Source organism: Muscardinus avellanarius (assembly GCF_963383645.1).
Source record: "Muscardinus avellanarius genome assembly, chromosome: 5".
Classification (NCBI taxonomy): domain Eukaryota; kingdom Metazoa; phylum Chordata; class Mammalia; order Rodentia; family Gliridae; genus Muscardinus; species Muscardinus avellanarius.
In genome coordinates this window covers 11,834,025-11,851,655 of record NC_137790.1, presented here as the reverse complement: position 1 = coordinate 11,851,655, position 17,631 = coordinate 11,834,025, and positions in this window count along the sequence as shown.

Here is a 17,631-nt window from a genome sequence, read left to right as displayed (position 1 = left end):
ATATACCTATATATTTTTTATTGGTGCACTGTAGTCATACATCACAATGGAATACAAGACTTGTGAGGATATACAAGCACACATCATCCAATTAGCCTTTATCCAATCCCCACCCCATTCCCTCCCCCTCCCTTGATCCCATGTTTGATTTGGTGATTAACTTTAATATATTTGTTTATGTAAATCATGAGTTTTAAAGAGATTCCATCTTCCCCCTTTCCATCCCCTCTAATTGGTCACCTTAATTGCTCCTCTATAGGGCCCTTTCTTCAACTTGATCTCCTCCTATCACCTATTTCTTCCTGGTTTTTGCATATCAGAAAAAGCATCTGGTTTTTTATTTTCTGTGATATGACTCTGTGTATGTCGCATTGCAAGTTCCAATCCTACTCTTGAAGGCACCGGCACTGGCCTAGCCACCCGGCAGACTCTGATCCCGGCCTCACTGGCCCCGGCAATGGCCTAACCCCTCGGCAGGCTCTGATCCAGGCCTCAGAGTTCCCAGCACTGGCCTTGCCTCACAGCGGGCTGCAATCCTGGCCCCACTGGCCCGGCACAGGCCTAACCCCTCGACAGGCTCCAATCCCGGCCTCAGAGGACTGAGCACTGGCCTTGCCTCATGGCAGGCTCCAATCCTGGCCTCGATTGCCCTGGCTCCGGCCTAACCCCTTGGCAGGCTCCAATCCCAGCTTCGGAGGCCCCAGAACTGGCCTTGCCTCTCGAGAGACTCCAATCCCAGCCTCGCTGGCTCCGGCATCAGGCTCACTCCTCAGCAGGCTCTGATCCCATCCTCGGAGGCCCCAGCACCAGCCTTGCCTCAAGGCAGGCTCCCATTCCAGCCTCAGTGGCCCCAGCACTGGCCTAACCTCTCAGCAGGCTCTGAGTCTGTCCTCGGAGGCCCAAGTACCAGCCTTGCCTCACAGCAGGCTCCCATCCCAGCCTCGCTGGCCCTGGCATCGACCTCGCCCCTCGGCAGGCTCCGATCCCGGCCTCGGACGAAGGCCTTAGCACTGGCCTTGCCTCACAGAGGGCTCCAATCCTGCCTCCCTGGCCCTGGCACCTGCTTAGCCACCTGACAGGCTCCTATCCTGGCCTCAGAGTCCCCAGCACCAGCCTTGCTGTGCACTGGGCTCTGGTCTCTGTCACTATGAGCAGGTCATCTACAGATGTTTCCTTTTTCTTTTTTCTTTTTGGTGGTACTGGTTACTGGAGTTCCTGAAATCCCTCTACCTCCAGGCTACACTCTCGGAGACCGATTCTTTCTCTCTCTCTCTCTCTCTCTCTCTCTCTATATATATATATATATATATATATATATATATGTGTGTGTGTGTGTGTGTGTGTGTGTGTGTGTGTGTGTGTATGTTTTTATTTGGAAACAGGGTCTCTTAAGCCAGCGAGTCTGTCCTTGAACCAGCGCGATCCTCCTGTCTCTGCCTCCCAAGTGTGGGGATTACAAGCGTGCGCCACCATGCCTAGCATTCTTCTTTTTTTTTTTTTTGGTGGTACTGGGGTTCCTGGAAGCCCTTCTACCTCCAGGCTATACTTCCAAACCTATTTTTTTTATATTTTTATTTGGAAACAGGGTCTCTTAAACCAGCATGGCTGGCTTCGAACCTGTGCGATCCTCCTGTCTCCACCTCCCAAGCACGGGGATTACAAGCATGCACCACCACGCCCGAATTTTTTTTATTATGAGAAAGCAGTATATATCTTTTGCAAAAGCTGGGACCCCAAATACCTAGTGGCAATAAATTTTGTCTTCCCTCCAAAGGCAGAGGTCCACAGCTTCACTTGAGAAAGGAGGCTCTGTTGTTCCACGTACACCCTGGCCTCCCACTCTGCACCAAGGAGTGTGGTGGCCATGAGGGATAATGACTGCCAGACCACGCAGCGTGTAGACCCATCCCGGCTATGCGGGGCTCCCTCTGATACACCCCAAACCCTTTTGCCACTTAGCATGTTGTCCAGACTTCTCTAGCATGTGTGGCAGGAGCAGTCAATCTACTTTTGGGGAGATTTCCTCAAAAGCTCAAGGTGGACTGGACTGGATCTGTCTGCCCCTCCAAATTCTACCTTTGGGGCAATTTCTTCAGGAGATCAAGGTGGGTTGAATCAGATCTCTGCCTCTCCAAAATAATAGCCTCCACCTCTGCCAGCACCAGCGCCTGGGCTGCTGAGTTGCCGCTCCGCCGGCACCACCGCGCCACCATTCTGCCGCTCCACCCCTCGGCCAGCGCAGCTGTCTTCCTCCTGGCTCTCTGCTGAGCTCCTTCCTTACATGATATGATGTCCAGAATTCTTAGGCATATGCAGCAGGGCAGTTTCCCTTCACAGGGATTTTTTTTCCAAACATTCCAGGTGAATTGGATAGAGTTTGTCTGCATCTCTTGAGTCCTGGCTGCTGCCGCCGCCATCTTAACCCCTCTCCAATATTTTTTTTTTTTTAAGAAGAAGTTGTGTGATCGAACACCCAGCAGCAATTAATTTTATCTCCCTTCCAAGAGCGGGGGCCCACGGCCTCACCATGAAGAGCAGTATCTGCTGTTCCAGGCGCACCGTGGTCCCCAGCACAGCATAGCGGGGCGGCCGGGCGCACTGAGACCCCCAGGACCCATGGCTCAGCTCCCTCCACTACGCCCAGGTCATTTTTCTTACAAGGTATGACGATAAAGAGTCCCCAACATGCGCAGCTGTAGTGGGTTTTTTTCTCTAATCCCTTCTGGGATGATCTTCCAAAAATTGCTTTTCCTGCGTGGCTGGCGCCTCGTTTTCATCTTGCTTCTAATTCCACCATTATCCACTCTCTCTCCTGTATTCTAGATAGAAAGTCACTACTGGAAGTGTCTCCTTAAGTCGTCCCAATCCATTATTAAACTAAAATCTGGTGTCCAGGGCTTCCCCGGGGAATACTTATCCTTCTCGGCGACCCTGGCCGCCGCCATCTTTTTTTTTTTTTTTTTTTTGTCTCACTCCTTTCTTAAAGCTTTAAGTATTACTTAAATTACTTTAAATATTACTTTAGGTCCTATTCTAATTAAGAAAGACATATGTAGGACTGCACTTAGACACCAGGGGGCGCTTTCTACCTGCTGAATGAGCACTGTGGTTCTAACATCCGTCTGTAGGGGACTTCGGGGCAGCTCGGTGGTAGAAGACATGCAAGTGCGAGGACCTGGGTTTGGTCTCCAGCACGGAACAAAGCCAGGCGTGGTACCTGCATGTCATCCCAGCACTTGGGAAGCTAAGACAGGAGTGAGACTCTGTTTCAAAATAAAGAATAAAAAACAGGGCTGGGGGTTTAGCTCAGAGGTAGAATGCCCCTGATTCGATCCCCAGTACCAAAAAGAAACCTGCATGTAAATTTTGTCACTTTTCCTATTGAGAGGGAGATCTATGTCCCACCCCTTGAGTTTGAGTAGAAAATAGAGACAGGTGAATATGCCTACGTGCAAACCAGTAATCCCAGCCACTGGGGAGGTTGAGGCAGAAGGATCCCACAGTCAAAGGCAGCCTGGAAAATTTAGCAAAGACCCTGTCTCAAAATAAAAAACAATAGGGCTGAGAACGTAACTTAGCGGTAGAGTGCTAGCCTAGCATGCACCGAGCCCCTCGATTCAATCTCCAGTACAGCAAAAAGACTGGCTGGCCAAAATAGAGGAAATGGTGCTCCGTAACTTCTGCCATGCAACTTCCAAGGTTAGGCAAGCAGCTGCTACCTGCTTCTCTGCAACACTAGTGCTAGAGCCCCAGTCACCACATAAACACCCAGGGCCACGTGCTGCGAAGCCAGGTGCAGCCACAGGTCCAGCTGCGTGCCAGCCAACAGCATCCAATGCCAGGAACACGAGTAAAGCACTTCTAGGAGCAATGGCCTGGCTTCAGCGTCGCCGCCAAACTCTGCGGCTCCCCAGGTAAGGTGCCAGGTACATGGAACTGATACAACACCTGGCTGTGCCCTTTCCAAATCCCTCACCCAGAGTCCAATAGGCATAAGAAAAGCTGTTTTAAGCCACTAGGTACTGGAGTTCATCAATAACGCAGCCACAGATACTGAGTAAGAGAAATAATGTGAAAAAAGATTTATAATTACATACCCGTAATCCCAGTACTTGGGAGGCTGAGACAGAAGGATCAGATTTAAGGCCAGCCTCAAAAACTTAGCGAGAACGAGGAACAACAGATTAAATAAGGTATTAGGTAGAAAGGAAATGAATTGGGAAAAAAAGAAAATATAGTTTTTTGGTTTTGGGGTTTTTTTGGTGGTACTGGGGTTGGAACCCAAGGGCTTTCTACCTCTGGGCTATATTCCCAGACCTATATTATATTTTATTTGGAAACAGGGTCTCACTAAGTTGCTGAGAGCCTCACTAAGTAGCTGAGGCTGGCTTCGAACCTGTGCGATCCTCCTGTCTCAGCCTCCCAAGCGTGGGGATTAAAGCGTGAACCACCACACCCGGAAAAAAATATAGTTTTAAAAATCCGCAAAGTTCTTCTGGGCATGGTGGCGCATGCTTGTAATCCCCGCACTTGGGAGGGGGAAACAGGAGGATCACGCTGGTTCGGAGCCAGCCTCTGGCTTAAGAGATACCGTTTCCAAATAAAAAAAATATAAAATAAGTCTGGGAGTGTAGCCTGGAGGTAGAAGGGCTTCCAGGAACCCCAGTACCACGAAAAAAAAAATCTGCAAAGTTCATAATCTCTAGCTCCATCCTAAACGGTATGTCTTGTCTGACGCTGAAGCCTCAGAGAGCCATTCCCTTAACACATGGCCCCTCTCTCCACCTGAGATTCCCGAGCAGCACAGTACACAAAGGGCTCAAGAGGAAGACGAAGGTCGGACTCCGGCCACTGCCACCCCTTCCTATTGCCAGGGGACCTGAAGACTCAGAGGAAGTCCAAAGCTGGGCATGGTGGCACACGCTTATTATCCCAGCTTTTGGGAAGCTGAGACAGGAGGATCACAGGTTCGTGGCCAGCCTCAGCTAGTTAGTGAGGCCCTGTTTCAAAATAAAGAATAAAAAATAGGGCTGGAGGTGTAGCTCGGAGGTCAATTGCCCCTGGGCTCCATCCCTAGAACTGGAAAAAAAAAAAATCCAGACCTTTACTGTGCGACCCCACCCACCCCCTCATAAGGAGTTCTATAAAAGAACTGAAAAAGCGGCAAAGACCTCCTTGCTTGGACCCCCCCTTAAGATGGCCTGCCTTTCCCCCTTGAATCCCTTACTTTCCTAAATGATTCAAAGCCATTATAACTCTAAAAAGAAAAAAAAACTATTTGAAGCCCAGGAGATGCTGAACTCAAACAGGGTCTGGGGAGACGGAACCCTTGAAAGAGGACACAATGAGTGGGACCCACCTTTGTACATCTCCCCTGAGGAACCTCCTCAACTCTCACCCCAGCCCAGGGAATCCCTGTGGCACAGAGTGGCAAAAACAAGCAAAGGCCACAGTCTTCCTGGCTCCAGATGGCAGAGGATGGAGTTCAGGACGACCAGAGCAGCTAGAAATGGGGGGAAGGGGGAGGTCTTGGGAAGGAGTGTCACAAGAGAGGCAGCTGAGCACTGAGCACACACCTATAATTCTAGTAACTGGGAGGCTGAGACAAGAGGACTGCAGGTTCCCAGCCAGACTCAGCAACTTGGTTAGATCCCCAACAACTTAGTGAGACCCTGTTTCAAAATAAAAATAAAAAAAGAGCTAGGGGTATAGCTCAGAAGTAGAATACCCCTAGGTTCAATCCCCAGCACCAAAAAATTATAAAAAATAAAAAGGAAAAGAGAGAATCTTAGACATTTCAATATGAACTCAAATTCCTGGTTAACCCCAGAACCGCAGCTACATGCAAGAGACTCCAAGGAATCCAAGAGGAAAAAACAAACTTCTGCGTGGCTAAAGGAGCTAAGAAGAGATTCCAGCTACTGCCCACTGTGACTCCACTTTGGAGTTTGAATTTCCACCAAGTTAGAGAAGATAATTAGTAAAACCCTGGGATTTCTAGACATACCCTAATGAATTACAAAACCAAGCCTCCTTAATTTCAAGATGATCAGCCAATATTTTAACTACCTATTACAACAAAAAACTGGGCGTGGTGGCACATGCTTGTAATCCCAGCATTTGGGAGGCTGAGACTGGAGGATCTGGGTTCGCAGACAGCCTCAGCTACTTAGTGAGGCCCTTTGCAACTCAGTGAGACCCTGTTTCAAAATAAAGACTAAAATCATAGGGCTGGGGTGTAGCTTGGAGGTAGAATGCCCCCAGGTTCCATCCTCAATACCACACACACACAAAAAAAGCAATATGGGGACGTTTGATCAAGATATTCTGCAGTAATGTTAACGAGCTGTTAGCAAAGGATTAAATATTAACTGATTAAAAGCAAGTATAAGGAAGGTCACATTGAACTTAAGATAATGCCTGAAGTTTAAAACAAGGTGAAATTCATTCCCCATATATTAACCTGTTATAAATAGTTCTAAGCCGGGTATGACAGCACAGTTGTAATGCCAGTGCTTGGGAGACTGAGACAGAAGGATACCAGGATGGTGGTATCCTCAGCCTCAGCTACTTAGTAAGGTCCTCTGAAATTTAGTGAGACCATTTCAAAGATACAAAATTAATAAACTGAACTGAGGTGTAGATCAGAGGTAGGACATCCTTAGGTTCAATCCATAGTACCATAAAAAATTAAATTTTTTTTTTTTTTGTGTGTGTGGTACAAGGGATGAAATCCAAGCGCGTCCTACATCCGAGCTACACTCCTAGCCCTATTTTTTATTCTTTATTTTTGAAACGGTCTCACTGAGTCGCAAAGGGCCTTACTAAGTAGCTGAGGCTGGCTGTGAACCGTGATCCTCCTGTCACAGACTCCCAAATGCTGGGATTACAAGTGTGCGACATCACACCCAGCTCTTAAATTTAATTTTAAAAGTTTCAGAGCAAGGCGTGGTGGCCCACACTTGTAACTCCAGCAAAAAAAAAAAAAAATCTATTTTTTGAAAAACATATCATGGTATGAGAAAATGGTAATGACGGATATTAACTGAAAAAAATGTTATAGAAGTGTTACATTATTCCCCCCTCCTTTTTTTTTTCTTGTAGTATCGAGGGTGGAATCCAAGGGCATTCTACCTCTGTCCTACACCCCCTGCCCTATTTTTTGTTCTTTATTTTGAAACGGGGTCTCACTGAGTTGCAGAGGGCCTCACTAAGCAGCTGAGGCTGTCCGCGAACCGCGATCCTCTGGTCTTAGCCTCCCGCATGCTGGGATTACAAGCGTGTGCCACCACGACACACCTGGTTCCATTATTTCTTTTTTTTTTTTCTTTTTTTTTTTTTTTTTTTTTTTTGGTGATACAAGGGGTGGAACCCAGAGGCTTTCTACTTCCGGGCTATACTCCCAGACCCATTTTATATTTTATTTGGAAACAGGGTCTCACTAAATTGCTGAGAGCCTCACTAAGTAACTGAGGCTGGCTTCCAACCTGTGTGATCCTCCTGTCTCAGCCTCCCAAGCCTGGGGATTACAAACCTGTGCCCACGCCCAGCCTCCATTATTTCTTTTTTAAGAAGAGAATTAACAGGATTTGTATAACAACATACACATACAAACACTGAAAAGAGAAAGGGCAAATACAAGTCCTTTCAAGGTCACGGGTGGGGCATGCCTTTGAGAGGACTGGGGGACCTGGCTCCTTCTCATCTTTCACTTCCTGGCACCTCGAGGTGCCCCGGCCTTCTCTGCTGTGCACTCCCACCATGACTGCTGCCAGGGCCCAAAGCAACAGGACCCAGCAACCAGGGACTGAAACCTTGAGGCAAAACAAACACGTGCTCCTTTTAAGTTGATTATCTTGGGTGGTTTGTCACAGAGATGGAAATCTGACCAACACCGGCCTGATTGACAATTCTTATATTAGGCAGAAAGCATTCCTGAGAGGGAAATCTGGGGTGGCGGGGGCAGATACCAACTGACAGACTAGGAGCTGAACCCAAGGGCATTCTATCACTGGGCTTACAACCCAGGCCCTTCACTTTAATTTTTTTAAATGGTCTCCCTAAGTTCTGCACACTGCTGACCTGAGACCCTCCAGTTTCACCTGCCCAAGTACTGGGATAACTGGTGTGTACCACTGCACCTAGCTCAAGAGACAACTCTTTACAAAAGGAAAATACAAGTCCTTCTTAGAGGCATTTTAAGTAATTTAACAGTCAAAATTACTTCTGAAAACTCACTTTAGGAAAAAAAAAATAAGAGGGACACTTTGCAAAAGGCAAGGAGAAAAAAAATCACTACAAACAAACAAACAAACACGGTCTGAGAACTCTTCATATGCATGAGAATCGCAAATAACACCTAATTTAATTTCTTAAATTTTTAATTATTTATTTATTTAATAATTAATTAATTTAATCAAACTTTTTTTTTTTGCAGTACTGGGGATGGAACCCAGGGGCATTATACCTCTGAGTGACACCCCCAGCCCTATTTTTTATTTTTTATTTTGAAACAGGGTCTCACTGAGTTGCAAAGGGCCTAAGTAGCTGAGGCTGGCTTCGAACCTACACAACCAAAATCATAGCTTAATCAAACTTCTATCATACCAGTCTCTACACTAGTTTTTAAGTGGTCCTAGTAGTAGGCACTGAACCTATATAAATATAATTAAGACAATCAATATAGAGAATAGGATACAGTTAAAGACATTATCAAGCCAGGCGTGGTGGCACATGCTTATGATCCTAGTACTTGGGAGGCTGAAATGAAGGGATCACAGTTTGGGGCCAGCCTCAGCTACTTAGTGAATCCCTCTGCAACTCAGTGAGAACTTGTTTCAAAATAAAGAACAAAAGTTGGCCGTCGTGGCGCATGTTTGTAATCCCAACATTTGGGAGGCTGAGACAGGAGGATCGATGTTCTTGTACAGCCTCAGCTACTTAGTAAGACCCTCTGCAACTTAGTGAAACCCTGTTCCAAAATAAAAAATAAGAGCTGGGGGTGTCGCTCGGAAGTGGAAATGCCCCTCGGTTCCATCCCCAGTGCCACCAGAAAAAGACATTGTCAAAAGAGCAAATAAGCCGGGCGTGGTGGCGCACGCTTGTAATCCCTGCACTTGGGAGGCGGAGACAGGAGGATTGCGCAGGTTCAAAGCCAGCCTCACTGGTTTAAGAGACCCTGTTTCCAAATAAAAATATAAAAATAGGTCTGGGAGTATAGCCCAGAGGTAGAAGGGCTTCCAGGAACCCCAGTACTACCAAAAAAAAAAAAGAGCAAATAATTGCATTATAATATGCAGTACAATAGTGACACGTACACTATATATATATATATATATATATATATGAAAAAGTACTGTAACACCAGCTGAGTATAGTGGCGCACACTTGTAATCTCAGCATTTGGGAGGCTGAGACAGGAGGATCGCAGTTCACAGACAGCCTCAGCTACTTAGTGAGGCCCTCTGCAATTTACTGAGACCTTGTTTCAAAATAAAGAATAAAAAATAGGGCTGGAGGTGTAGCTGGGAGGTAGAACGCCCCTGAGTTTTATCCCTAGTACTAAAAAAAAAAAAAGTACTGTAACAAAAAACATGAAAAAAATTGTTAGAGGACACTACTTGCCAGGAAGAGCTAAAGAAAGTTTGATAGGAAAAGAACAAACTAAGTTGGGGTTTGAAGCATGAATATCAGTGTGTCAGACAACAAAGAAATAAAATATGTAGATTCACATAGGCCCAGATATTACAGGACAGAGTTTAAGGTATTTTAGGAAATGATAATGACTAGCCTGTTTGGGACAGAGTCATGAGTAATTTTTCAGCCTACTCTAGTCTGAACTTTTTCCTCTACACCAGGGATTTGGACACTTTTCCTGTAAATAACCAAATAGTATGCGGTCTATATCATACATGTAGGTTTTGTGGGCCATATAGTCTGTCACAGTTATTCAACTCTGCTATCACTGCATGAAAGAGCCCTATGCAAGACTTGAAGAAGTGAGCATGGCTGTGTTCCAACAACACCTGTGCTTACAAAGCAGGCAGAAGGCCAGAGCTGCCCTCCGCTTTGGTGCGCAGATCTGTGCTCTAAGCAATAGGAGACCACCAAAGACTTGTAAGCAAGGAAGTGACGAGTTCAGATCTATAATTTAGGAAGATAATTCTAGCTGGGCGTGGTGGCGCGTGCCTGTGATCGCAGTACTTAGGAGGTGGAGACAGGAGGACTGCAGGTTCACGGCCAGCCTTGGCAAGGACTGGGAGTCTCAGCAAGTGAAATCCTGTTGCAAAACAAAATAATTTTAAAAAGGGCTGTGGGTGTAGCTCAGAAGTAGAATGCACCTGGGGTCCATCCCAGCACGCGCGCGCGCACGCACACACACACAATTCTGGTGGCAGCCATGTGGAAGAGGAACTAAAGAGGAATTTTAGGTTACCAGCCATCATTCTAGGCAGAGAAAGAATAAGGATGTTCACTGAGGCCAAATTGTACAAGCTAAGTAAAGAGTTTTCGAGAAATATTAAAGAAGCCAGGTGTGGTGGCACACACCTGTCAATTCCAGTACTTGGGAGGCTAAGACAGGACGATCATAAGTTCATGGCCGGCCTCAGGAAGTAGTGAGACTCTTATCAACCTAGTGAGATCCTGTAGATAGATAGATAGATAGATAGATAGATAGATAGATAGATAGATAGATAAAATAGGGCTGGGGGTGTAGCTCAGAGGTAGAATGCCCCTGGATTTAATCCCCAGTACCACATACACACAAAGAATGTGTGTCTTAGCTGGGTGCCCAGTGGCTGTTAAGAGATCATTAATCAAAACAGGAACTGCTAAAAGGAAGAATGAGGAAAGACAGAGTCTGGACATAATGTATTTGGCATAACGCAAAGACATGAGAATAGAGATGACATGAGAGTAGAGAAGACAGCTGAAATCCAGAAGTGGTTTAAGGCAGAATTACAGATTAAAGAGTCTCAGGTATGAACAAGGACCTGAAATCACAAGGACAATGAAGGTATCTCAAGAAGAAAATGTGGAGGGCTGGGTATCAAATCAGTGTTCACAGGAGGCGTGGTGGCATACACTTGTAATCCCAGTACTTGGAGGCTGAGACAGGAGGATTGTGGTTTGTGGCCAGCCTCAGCTACTTAGTGAGGCCCTCTGTAACTTAGTGAGGCCCTGTTTCAAAATAAAGAATAAAGCTGGGTGTGGTGGTGCATGCTTGTAATCCCAGCAGTTGGGAGGCTGAGACAGGAGGATCACAGTTCTCAGACAGCCTCAGCTACTTAGGGAGGCCCTCTGCAACTTAGTGAGGCCCTGTTTCAAAATAAAGAATAAAGCTGGGTGTGGTGGTGCATGCTTGTAATCCCAGCATTCGGGAGGCTGAGACAGGAGGATCACAGTTCTCAGACAGCCTCAGCTACTTAGTGAGGCCCTCTGAAACTTAGTGAGACCCTGTTTCAAAGTAAAGAATGAAAAATAGGGCTGGAGCCGGGCGCTACACGCTTGTAATCCCCGCACTTGGGAGGCTGAAACAGGAGGATTGCGCAGGTTTAAAGCCAGCCGTGCTGGCTTAAGACACCCTGTTTCCAAATACAAATATAAAAAAAAAAAGTCTCGGAATGTAGCCCGAAGGTAGAAGGGCTTCCAGGAACCCCAGTACCACCAAAAAAAATAAAAAATAAAAAAAAAATAGGGCTGGGGGTATAGCTCGGAGGTAGAATGCCCCTGGGTTTTATTCCCAGTACCACACACAAAAAAAAAAAAAAAAAAAAAAGTGTTCACAGTCAGGGGAAGTGGTGCACACTTGTAATCATGATTTAAGACTAGCCTCAGCAACTTAGCAAGACACTGTTTCAATTTTTTTTTTTTTTTCTGTACTAGGGATTGAACCCAGGAGCATTCTACCTCCAAGCTAGAACCTCAGCCCATTTTGTGTGTGTGTGTGTGTGTGTGTGTGTGTGTGTGTGTGTGTGTGTGGTGCTGGGGATTGAACCCAGGGGCATTCTACCACAGAGCTAAACCCCCAGTCCAAATTTTTATTCTTTTGTGTGTGTGTGTGTGGTACTGGGGATGGAACCCAGAGGCTTTCTACCTCTGGGCTATACTCCCAGACCTATTTTATATTTTATTAGGAAACAGGGTCTCACTAAGTTGCTGATAGCCTCACTAAGTAGCTGAGGCTGGCTTTGAAACTGTGCGAGCCTCCTGTTTCAGCCTCCCAAGCACAGGGATTACAAGTGTGCGCCACCACGCCTGGCTCAATTTTTTTTATTCTTTAATTTGAAACAGAGTCTCACTGAGTTGCAAAGGGCTTCGCTAAGTAGCTGAGACTATCTGCGGACCTCTATCCTCTGGTCTCCGCCTCCTGAATGCTGGGATTACAAGCATGTGACACCATGCCCAGCATCTATTTTTTATTCTTTATTTTGAAACAGGGTCTGAGTTGCAAAAGACCTCACTACGTAGCTGAGACTGTCCTCAAACCGCGATCCTCCTATCTCAGCCTACCGAATGCTGGGATTACAAGCATGTGCCACCATGCCTGGCTTATTGATCTCATATTAATAAAAAGGTTTAGACAACTGTTAGAGCTCGTCAAGGTCACATAACTAACCAGAAAGAGAAGCAGGCTTTCCACTGAAGCTCACAGCTGACTCCAAAAGCTGCTCATGACCATTCTGCCATGTTGCTGCCCACCACAACACACGCTTTCACAGCATTTCAAATCTCTTTTCACTTTTCATGGGGAAAAAGTTGTTCTGTTGCCTGCAGTGACGAAAGCAGAAGGAAAATAAGGAAAGAAGCAGCCCCAATCTTTCGAGGACACTGTAAGCACTTGGAAAGAGAGAGAGCAGCCCAGTGAGCTGGACCACAACCTCAGTGAGCACTGACAACCAAGCCTCACAGGCGACATATGGAGACCACGGTTTGCTTCTTGAGTTAGCTAGAAACCCGGCTTCTGGGCCCTCAAAGCATGAATGTTTTATAGGCCTTAAAACCCAACAACATGAATTATTCAGAGTTCTAAGTTCTTTAGAAAAGACATTTCACATATTCAATCTCAGAAATGCTTACTTGTGGCCGGGCGTGGTGGTGCACGCTTATAATCCCAGCTCTTGGAGGCTGAGACAGGAGGATCACACAGGTTCGAAGCCAGCCTCAGCTACTTGGTGAGACCCTGTTTCCAAATAAAGTATAAAATAGGTCTGGGAGTACAGCCCGGAGGTAGAAAAGCCCCTGGTTCTACCCTCAGTACTACACACACACAAAAAGTTACTATTTGGTTGTATTCATTTGAGTCACCCCTCCATGCCAGTCTGGTGTGAAGCTGTATTTCTATTTTCTGTATTTCTATCTTTCTAATAAACTTCTTTAAATCTTCAAAAAAAAAATGCTTACTTGCCTTCTGAATCATAAATCACCCAAAACAAGAATAAAAGTTTAGTTTGCACTTCCAGTGTGAGTAAAAGATTTAAATCTAAAGCCACAGTAAAAGACAAGGATAGATTTCTAAAGCTTTCATTGTATAGCCTTCTCCAGTAATGTCCTTGTTAACTTTCAGTTATTCAAAATGTAAATTATTAGCCTGGCATGGTGGCGCACGCTTGTAATCCCCGCGCTCGGGAGGCTGAGACAGGAGGATCGCACGGGTTCGAAGCCAGCCTCAGCTACTTAGTGAGGCTCTCAGCAACTTAGTGAGACCCTGTTTCCAAATAAAATATAAAAAATAGGTCTGGGAGAATAGCCCGGAGGTAGAAAGCCTCTGGGTTCCACCCCCAATACCACACACACACACACACACACACACACACACACACACAAATGTAAATTATTTGGTGAATCCTCCCCTGTATTGTTTCTCAATGAAGCCAATTTATGTTGGGGGGGGGGGCCTGAAACCAGGGACATTCTACCTCTGAGCTAAACACTAAGTTGCTCAGAGTCTTACTAAATTACTGAGGCTGGTCTTGAACCTGTGACCCTCCTGTCTTCTCCCAAGTACTGGTGAAATGGATGTTTTCCTTTCTGGGGCTCTTTTCTACAAAGTACTAAGACTGACATTTGAGATGCCAGAAAGGTGAGCAGGGGGGGTTATTGTAAAGAGAAAAGGGAGGGGGAAAGAGGCAGATCTCCCTGCAGGCAGTGGAGACCTAGAGTCCGGAGGCGGCCTTCTGTACAGTACTTGGGAGAAGCCCAAGCTACATGCCGTTGACTGCAAACTGCTTTCTCCCAAAGTTCCCACAATCTGATGACCCGAGGGGTTTGGTCAGCCAGCAGGTGTCTTCTTGTCACTACCCAGGAGTTGCCCCAGGCTAAAAGCCACACATAGCTTTCTCTCAAAGCCAACACCTGTGAGAGAGAAAAGTTCCCAAAGGGGAGGGGTTCCCAGAGTGGGTAACCCCTGTTAGAGCAGCTTGGCCTTCTCTGAGTCTTCTCTCCGTTGGGGTCCCAGATGCTGCTTCCTGAGATTGTTTATCAGCAGGAACAACTGGAGTTTTGCAAACCTCTGGTCACTCAGGAGACCTTTGATCTCATTAGCACTTGACACTCAGGAGGTCTGGTCTTTTCAGGAGTTTTGGAAGTTATTTAGCATTTTGTGGCTTCTCAGGAAATGAGGTCATCGGTCCACTGTGGCCTTCTGGCCCTATCTGCCTACTTCTACCCCCTCACTGGGATTACAAGCGTGCACAACTGTGCCCAGGTAAGAGGTAGTATAAACAAGTCCAGCAGTCCTCCAACTCCTAGACTTAAGCTATTGTCCTAGCCTCCAGAGCAGCTGGGACTACAGGCACATACATGCTGGCTAAGAATATTTCCAAGCTAAGGGTTGAAGGTGTGGCCTGGTCTCTTTTCGGTGCTTAGACTAAAATTCAGGAAAACAGAGATGACTCAACAATGGAATTATTAACCAAAAAATAAGAACCTAAAAATGTGGAAAATTCTTTCAGCCTATCTGTATTAAAGAGAATTAACTTGTTCAGTAAGGGTGTGACCAAGCACCTGTTTGGCTAGTACAGGTCGATCTCAGTGGAGCAGGCGTTGTTTGCAAGACAATGGAAGGACAGCCCCAAAGGCACTGAGAAATGAACAGGACTGCCATCCCTACTGCAGTCCTAGTAAAGTCTAAGAAAAACATGCTCACACAGTTGCGGTCAAGTGCCCATGTTAGCAATGTGCTATCAAATGGTTAATCAAAATAATCATAGTGCCGGGTGGGCACGGTGGCACACGCCTGTAATCCCAGTACTTAGGGGACTAAGTCAAGAAGAGCACAAGTTCCAGGACAGCCTCTCCTCTGCAAACTAGTGAAACCCTGTTTCCAAATAAAATAATAAAACATCAGGCTAGGAGTATAGCTCAAAGGTAAAACACCCGTGGGTTCCATCGAGTACCAAAAATAATAATAACAACAACATAAGCCAAATGTGGCAAAATGTTAGCAATGGCAAATCTATTGTTCTTTCAACTGTCTGCATGTTTAAAAATGATCACAGTAGCTGGGCATGGTGGTGCACACTTGTAATCCCAGCATTCCAGAGGCTGAGACTGGAGGATCGTGTTTCACAGACAGCCTCAGCTACTTAGTGAGGCCCTCCGCAATGCAGTGAGACCCTGTTTCAAAATAAAGAATAAAAATTAGGACAGGTCAGAGGTCGAATACTCCAGGGTTCCATCCCCAGACCCGCAAAAAAAAAAAAAGTTCACAGTAAAAAGGTAGAAAAACAGAAGGCACAGTATTATGAATTGGCACATAAATGCAGAAAACTGTACACAATTCAAAAGCTGATCCAGCCAGAGCAAACTTCCACTCACTCACTGAGGACACCCTTTCCTAGCCTTTCCTGTCCCCAGCAGGAGCCCTGCCTACTCATCTCTGCATCCTCAGGAACTGCTCGGTAAATACCTACTCTCCAGGTCACCAAAGCTGGCTCCAGGGTGACAGCTTTCAACTCACATCGGCAAAAGGAAATATTGCTGGCGAGCAATACCAGGAAAACAAAGGCATGAAGATTAGTCCAGAAGGATCCACGTAAGACGACTTCTAAAGTGCTCAAAGGAAGTAGACAAATCAGAATAACCTGCGCTCAACTGCTACCCTCAGCCTCCTCAGCTGTGCCTGCCTGGACAGGTTCATTACCCGCTCATCCTCCTGACTAGCTCCGCGCCAGGCACTGTCCCAGCTTCAAACTCCCTACGCTATGGTACTCTGGTGGGTAACCTAAGGCGATGGCCACACGTCCCTCAGAAGGCGAGGACGAGGCTGGGTGTGAGGGGGCACGCCTGTAATCCCAGTACTTGGAAAGCTGAGATAGGAGGATCGCAGGTTGGAGGGCAACCTCAGCAACGTTGAGAGACCCTATTTCAAAATATAAACTGAAAGTCGGGCGTGGTGGCGCACGCTTGTAATCCCAGCATTTGGGAGGCTGAGACCGAGGATCATGGTTTGCGGACAGCCTCAGTGACTTAGTGAGGCCCTGTTTCAAAATAAAGAATAAAAAAAAAAAGAGGGCAGGGGGTGTAGCTCGTGGTCAAATGCCCCTGGGTTCTATCCCCAGACCCACAATAAATAAATAAATATGAAAAGGCCAGTGGACGTCGCTTGGAGGTAGGAATGAAGACTGAGCACACATGTGATCACTTAATCCTGACAATCAACCACAAAGACGCTCATATACACATGACTGCTTTGTACAGGGCTTTCTGTTCCTCACAGTACTACCAGGACTCTCAGGCTATAAAAACTCAGACTGCTAGTGAGTGAAGAGCCTACACTATATATAAGCAGATCATTTTTCCTCCCTCATGAAACCCACTAACACTATATTAAAAGGAGTTTTTAAAAAGTCACCAACAGCCGGGCGTGGTGGCGCACGCTTGTAATCCCCGCGCTTGGGAGGCGGAGACAGGAGGATCGCGCAGGTTCGAAGCCAGCCGCACTGGCGGTAAGAGACCCTGTTTCAAAAATATAAAATAGGTCTGGGAGTGTAGCCCGGAGGTAGAAGGGCTTCCAGGAACCCCAGTACCACACACACAAAAAAAAATGTCACCAACACAGGTGGGCATGGTGGTGCATTCTTGTAATCCCAGCATTTGGGAGGCTGAGACAGGAGGATCGCAGGTTCACAGACAGCCTCAGTTACTTAGTGAAGCTCTTTGCAACTCATTGAGACCATTTCAAAGTAAAGAATAAAAAATAGGGCTGGGGATATAGGTTGGAAGTAGAATGTCCTTGAGTTCGGAAGAAGAAAAAAAGCCATGGAGTCCTAATGGCAGGAAGGATAAAAGAGACAAGAGCATAAGAGTCTGAAAGCTGGAAAGCCAGTGGAGAAGAACTGACCTTGGCAAACTCAAGAAAGCCAATCCCAAGCAGGCAGCAGGGAAAGCTGAGAACCAGCCCAGTAAAGAACAGAGAAACAGAAACAGACAGCTGGAAGCACTTACCCACATCCAGGTATGAGGCTGAGACAGGAGGATCCAGATTCATGGCCAGCGGGACGAAACCCAGAGGCACTCTACCTCTGAGCTACATCCCCAACGTCTGTTTGTTTGTTTTGAAATAGCATCTCAAAGTCTTACTAAGTTGCTGAGGCTAGCCTGGAACCTACGACCCTCCTGTCTGTTTCC